We start from the raw sequence: 7,500 nt of genomic DNA, 5'->3' as shown, positions 1-7,500 counted from the left end.
ACAAGTTTTCAAGATTTCAAGGATCTTACTATGAAATTTTTGCTTTAAAATTTTGGTAAATTTTAAGTATGTCTTTGTTTATTAACTCTATGGGTTTTTGAACTGTGAGTATGCACACACCATCAGATACACACACACACACACACACACACACACACACACACACCCAGTGAGTTTGAAAATTATTTTTGTGAAACATGTACTGATGTGATCATTATTTCCATTATATATATATATATATATATATATATATATATATATATATATATATATATATATATATATATATATATATATATATATATATATATATATATTATTGTTACGTGTGAGGTCTTGGCTGATCATGTATTATTCAATTTACGTAATTTTTACGGCCCTGCAAACCAAGATTACACGTAACCTGCCACTTGAAGCCAAAAGTTAACCTCAAAGACAGTCGTTAATTAGCCAAAGGTCGCCAGTTAAGGGTAATTAACCTTAACAAGAATATTTGAGATGAATTTGATTTTAAACGCAACAGTTCTTCCAAACATTCGGACGCGAGGCATACAAAAGCATCGAAACTTAAAACTGTGTTGCTTACCCTAACCTAGGTATTTTACTGGAATAACGGGGTTGAAGCTAACAATATAATAGTTTGGCTTAATCTAGACTTCGTAAACACATATACCGTAAGTGGGGGATGAAGGAGGAAACAAAAGAAATGTGAAATACAGAAAAAAGATAAAAGAATGGGCGAAGTTTTGAACAAAAAGCGACTTTACCTTAGGATGAACGTTAGCGCACCAACCACCGCCGAGAGGAGTCTTCGCAATTGCTTCTTCACTTCACTAATAGAATAATAGACAAAGAAAGGGAGAAGAGGCCCCGTCGCACGTGTGGTCTCTTCGAATGCTCCAGTCTCTCTGAAGTTCCCTGACCGGCCTAGGTCAAAAACAGTCACCCCAGGCGTCCGTAGTTCTTGTTAAAAACATTCGCCCAAAGACAGGTAGAAAGGAAAAAGGACCTTAGGACCACCTATTTTTAAGGCTGATAGGGAAATTTTCCTATAGGGTGAAAGGCCTAACTTACCTATCTCGTTCTCCAACGGACGTTAAGGTTTGAACTGAAGACGCTCCTATATAGACAACGTCTTTTCCCGGTCTCAGTCAGGCTGATATTTTTACAATCAAAGTTACGAGAGTGAACAGCAGTAATATTTGTAAAATATATATATATATATATATATATATATATATATATATATATATATATATATATATATATATATATATATATATATATATATATATATATGTATTATTACGACACCTCTCCTGTGGTCCCCTTGGACAAACCATATTAACCTGGCTTCTATAGCAAGATTCGAGGGATAAGGGGATGATGTGGGGCGGATGGGGGTATGGCCGATCTGAATTCTTATCTTGGAAAATTAAATAAGCTTCTGTTGACTTACAGTGTTGTGTACTTGGCTGTTAGTCGACAGTGGTGGGCTGTGTAATCAGGGTGGTTGACCTAAGCACTAATAATTAATATCATTATTCTTATAATTATGTATATTTTTATAATACAAAATGGCAATCATAGTCTAAATGACTTTTGATACCGAATGCAGTAGAACCATTACTGAAACAAATGCGCATTATTTATCGCATAAATCAGACGCAGTGTAAAACAGCCACAGCAGAAATAGGCTGTGGTCTTATAAATGTCTTACAAGATATAATACTTATAAATCCTTATCACTCGTGATCTCATTTCTTATCGGACACCGAAGGAGAGTCTCATTATTATTTTTTTTTAATTATCTAAATGTTGTTGACGACAGTCTCGAAGATGGGCGCAGTTGATTATATCAAGTGCGTGTTAAATCCCCTGGATAGGGAGCTTCTCTCTCTCTCTCTCTCTCTCTCTCTCTCTCTCTCTCTCTCTCTCTCTCTCTTATTATCTTTATAAAATTATTTCTAGCTTTGATAAGGTGTCAGTGGTATGCTTTTTTGGCTGAATTAAAAGCTCAAACTTTACGTAATTTTATCAGATTTGATATATTTTTGATACCCTAAAGTTATAAGCAAGATCTTTGACCATATCCTGTCCAGTATAATATATATACCGATTCCCCATTTGTAAGAAGCCATTTCCAATTCACACATTAGCCCTATCATGATGCATCCATTTTTAACAATCCCTTAACTACTATAACTTCATAAATCAAATATTCTTTTGAAAACTTTAAAATATACTTCAACTTAGCTTGTAAGTTTTCAGTCTTATTTTTTTAAGAAAATCAACGCCTTCGATTACTTGCCCCCCCCCCCGCGGATTCCAACTTTATTGCTGTTATCGTTATCATAAATTCAACAAAATATACTTCTTCATTGCTCCCAGTAATTTTCTTTTATTTCCAAGAATTTACCCAAGAAAGCGAAGGACATTGATTGCTTGGTCACCATACTGATTTCAACTTAAAGCTGAATCATTCCCCGCAGAGGGTTAGTGCCGTCAGTGCACCTCATTCGGTGCACTGAAGGCATTAATTAAGGTTCTTTGCAGCGTCCCTTCGGCCCCTAGCTGCAACCCCTTTCATTCCTTTTACTGTACCTCTGTTCATATTCTGTTTCTTCCTTCTTGCTATCCACCCTCCCCTAACAACTGTTTCACAGTGCAACTGCGAGGTTTTCATTCTGTTACACCTTTCAAACCCTTCTACTCTCAATTTCCCTTTCAGCGCTGAATGACCACATAGGTCCCAGTGCCTGGCCTTTGGCCTAAATCCTGTACTCAGTTTAATTCAATTCAGTTCGATTTCAACTTACAACCGAATCATTCCCTAATTAAGACGATCAGATCCAATTCTGATTTTCTCTCCCAAAGGTAAGAAAATCGACTGCATGGCCTCCGGCGTGAGCACGGACGTCGTCAACGAGTACTGCTTCATCATGGGCACTTTCACCGTGGACCGACTGCACGGACTCGAAGTAGGAGTGGACGTGCCCCACCCGGGAGTCGGCCCGCCCGTGAGAGGCCGCGGGGTGGAGGAAGAGATCACCGTGCACGCCTATTACCAGTGGGTTCCTTTCGTGCTGTTTTTACAGGTGAGACTACAGATGGGTTGAATGAAATCGTGAGTCTCGTGTGAATTGACTGATTGACTGTGAAGCTGAAATGAGTAGGAGTAAATATGAAAAGGGTTGGTTATTGATTAGCTGAACGAAATTAAAGAAAGCTTTGTCAAGAGGGAAGTCCTTGTGGTTAGGGAGAATTGTTGGATGGAATATCAACAGGGGTATATTATCTAATATATCCTATACTGGTCTCCGTTTATCTTAATGATTTTACATCTCGCTTTTATTTGAGAGGTAGTAAATAAACCTTGTATTCAATTAAAAGATAGTCAGATAAAATGGTCCCCCAAAAAACAGACAATAAACAGTACGTTCTCTTTCCGTAGGGGAGTAGTGCCGCCAGTGCATCTCATGCGGTGCACTGTAGACATTACTTATCGTTCTTTGCAGCGTCCCTTCGGCCCCTAGCTGCAACCTCTTTCATTCCTTGTACTGTACCTCCGTTCGCATTCTCTTTCTTCCATCTTACTTTCCACCCTCTCCTAACAATTATTTCATGGTGCAACTGCGAGGTTTTCCTCCTGTTACACCTTTCAGACCTTTCTGTTCTCAATTTCCCTTTCAGCGCTAAGTGACCTCAAAAGTCCCAGCGCTTGGCCTTTGGCCTAAATTCTATCTTCCATTCCATTCAATACGTTCCTTTGTCTTTCTCCCAGGGCCTCTTGTTCTACCTACCCCACTGGCTCTGGAAGAGGTGGGAGGGGGTTTCTTCAGAGAGGTCATCCAGGATGTATCGATAAAGGACTATCTCGGGGCCAATCTTAAAATCTACTTCAATCGAGAGGAAAGGTAAGCTACCTGGCTCCGTGGGCACCTTATAATTAAGGTGTCTGTGTATATCGAACCACTGGGAAGCTTTTCTGCCAAAAGTACGTGGAGTGTAAAACCTGAGTAATTTTTTCTAACATGATTTTATGAGTGACTTTTATATTTGTCTACTAATCTAAAAAAAAATGTTTCTTGAGAAAGCAGGGTAAATCATGAAAAGTATTCTTCATACACAATGATGCTAGTGACTTTTCAGCTTCCATTTGCTGCTGATATATTCACCTAGTTAAGTTCTGATACCTCTCAAAATAGTCATGTCTAATCAGGCACTTGAAAGACCGAAACAGTATCTCTCATTGTTGTATTGCAACGGCTTTTACTGCATCTTAAGAGAAACCTATTCCGTCCTTCAGCTAAAGATGTTCAGTGTACGAGAGCTTACAATCTAAAAGTAAAAAACATGTCAAAGTATGTCTGATATGCTCTACTACAGTGGTTCTCAATCTTTTTTTTTGGTGATGGCACCCTAACTAACGTAATCATTACCGTGGCACCCCTTCTTCACCATCCCGCCATATCGCATGAATTAATTTCTTGTTTAGTGAATAAAGTTATTATCCATTCTCAAACCAGAATCATCACACCGTAAATGCAGAAATATACTGTACAAGCAAAGAGCGTATCAGAAGAATTAGATAACTGAAGCGTTATATAAATGCAGACTAATATAAAAAAACATGATAATCACCTTTAAGCAAATATGTATATAAGAATATATAAGAATTCGAGAAGTCAAGAGGGCATTGTGGCTATTAGAATTACACACACACACGCACGCACACACACACACACACATATATATATACGTACAGTATATATATTAAAGTAGACAAACTGAGAATAATTATATGAAGACTGCTACAAACCTTTTTTTTTTTACAAATGTTCATTAAAACGATCTAGCCAAGACAAAATTCATGACAATCTTGCGGCACCCCTAGGCACTATCCGTGGCACCCCAGGATGCCGCGGCACCCTGTTTGAGAATAACTGCTCTACTAAAACACTCATGTACCGGCCTCTTCACTTGCGTAGGTTCAAGGCACTGGTGCAGTACATCACAAACCACATGGACAGACATGCTTCTTGGGCCAACAAGTTCTTCTTCTGTGAATTCCTTAATCTGGCCGTGGTCGTGAGCATGCTCTTCTTCACGGACACTTTCCTAGGAGGCGAGTTCCTCACCTATGGATCCAGCGTAAGTGGAACTGTGACTATTTGTGGTCATTTTCTGGTGTTGACTATTTTAAGACATACATATGCTTATGCCCGGGATTTCTTCTTGTTTGTCAGCTCTTTAATGTCAGGTCTCTTGGAACTTTAACTTAAATTATATACTTTCTAGTTTTCTGTTAAAGGAAACTATTGAGATGGCTTTGTCTGTCCGTCCTTACTTTACCTGCCCGCACTTTTTCTGTCCGCCATCAGATCTTGAAAATTACTGAGGCTAGAGGGCTGCAAATTGATATGTTGATCATCCACCCTCCAGTCATCAAACATAACAAATTGCAGCCCTCTAGCCTCAGTAGTTTTTATTTTATTTAAGGTAAAAGTTAGCCATGATCATGCGTCTGGCAACGCAACAACACAGGCCATCAAGGCCGGCTGAGAGTTTCATGGGCCTCAGCTCATACAGCATTATACCGAGACCACCGAAAGATAAGATCTATTTTCGGTGGCCTTGAGTATACGCTGTACAGGAAACTCGATTGCGCTGAAGAAACTTGGGCGCATTTTTACTGGTTTTCTATTAGCCAATGTTAAATCGAAGCTCATAAGACGGTTCTTCTCCTTTCGCCAGATAATTGAAATAGCCAGCCTGGACCCCGAGAATCGCACCGACCCGATGTCTTTGGTCTTCCCCAAGATGGCGAAGTGTACCTTCAAGAGTTTCGGTGCCTCTGGAACAATACAGGTCAAGGATGTGATGTGCCTCATAGCTACGAACATCATCAACGAGAAGGTGAGTTTTCATCTCCCTGTTCAAAGGCAGAGTCTCCTGAGGTCTCGATTCGGTGCATTTGTTTGAGCGTGTCGTCATCAATTTTCTCATGCACTTATTATCATCTGCTGTCTCTTCTTTCGAGGTTAAGTCCAGTTCTCTTTCATTCCCTTTTCCTTTTTCCTGGATTCCATCAAACCTGGGCTAGATGAGGTATTAGTTTGCCTGCGTCGTTGGCCTCTCAAAAGAAAAAATCTATTTATATGTCAAACACAGTTACTTTAACATATCACTCAAAAGTTTTGTTTTCTTATCGTTTCATTCATAACAAATGTAAACTCTTTTGATCCTGTCTTCATTTTATCAAATGAATGTATATTTTTAGTTACTAATATATATTTGTGCGTATATTTAATCATGAAATTTAATCTATTTTATTTATGTATATTTGTGCGTGTATTTTGTCATGAAATTCGTGTATATTGTGTGTGTATTTAATGATAATTTTTCCTTCGCTCAAACTCCTGCGTGAAATACCCTCCAGTTAATTGATTTAACCCTAATTCGGGGTGGCTGGCTTACGTGATTCTCGATATCTCGTTAAGGATGAAGGTGACCTAGGCTGCCTTAAAATGGAAAACTGCAGTATCTGGAAAATTTTCGAAATTGAGATAGGCCACCTATTGGGCTCGTGAAACACTAATAAACAAGTTACTGCAGTTTCAGAATGATTCTTCAGTGCTTTCCACTAGTATTTAGGGGTCCCATCTGCAGTATCTGCAAAATCAGTAGTAAGGCAAGGGAAAACTGCATCATCTGCCATTTTTCTCAGTTTTGTATTTTTGCAGATACTGCAGTCTTCCATTTTAGGGCAGTGAAGGACTTATATACTCGAAACATTTTTGAGCAAGATAAAACTTCGACGAAAACCGTCAACTCGTCATGACCTTGGTAGGAAAGACCAGTACCTACCATTCCCGATTTTCAGTATCCGGTTTTAACTCTGATATGCACAGCTTTCTGTCACGTTCTTGATAACAGCCGTTAGTTGTAATATGAAATTTAGGCGTGATGCCAAGGGCTGAGACCTATGAGGTTATTCAGCTCTGAAAGGAAAATTGAGAGGGAAAAAAGCTTTTAAAGGTGTAACAGGAGGAAAACCTCGCAGTTGCAATATGAAACAATTGTTAGGGGAGGGTTAAAGAAAGTAAGATGGAAGAAAGAGGGTATGAACGGAGGTACAGTAAAGGGAATGAAAAGGATTGCAGCTAGGGGTCGAAGGAACGCTGCAAAGAACCTTAAGTAATGCCTACAGTGCACCACGTGAGGTGCACTGATGGCACAACACCCCCCCCCACCTGGGGTGTTGTTGTTTTGTTTTCGCGTAAATGAAAACTCGGTATCTAAGCAGATTTGATCTTATTCATTGTTATTGTTATTATTAGAGACGAGGTTTAGTTATCGCACTCTGTAATGACCGACGTATAAAAATGATTTCAGCACATATCAGTTCGGATTGTAATCCCAGTCATGATTTGGACCGCCATTACTAAATGGATTACCCTCCAAATGTACAGAGTTGGTCCTTATACAATATATTTC

At 39.1% G+C, this 7,500-nt stretch overlaps 1 pseudogene; it reads left to right on the top strand.

Moving 5' to 3' along the window:
• The window catches only part of LOC136846107 (innexin inx2-like), a 20,905-nt pseudogene that overhangs the window by 9,407 nt on the left and 3,998 nt on the right, over window positions 1–7,500 (top strand).

Source organism: Macrobrachium rosenbergii, chromosome 14 (assembly GCF_040412425.1).
Source record: "Macrobrachium rosenbergii isolate ZJJX-2024 chromosome 14, ASM4041242v1, whole genome shotgun sequence".
Classification (NCBI taxonomy): Eukaryota; Metazoa; Arthropoda; class Malacostraca; order Decapoda; family Palaemonidae; genus Macrobrachium; species Macrobrachium rosenbergii.
Note: the sequence above shows the minus strand (reverse complement) of the source record. Positions and strands in the feature narration are given on the sequence as shown.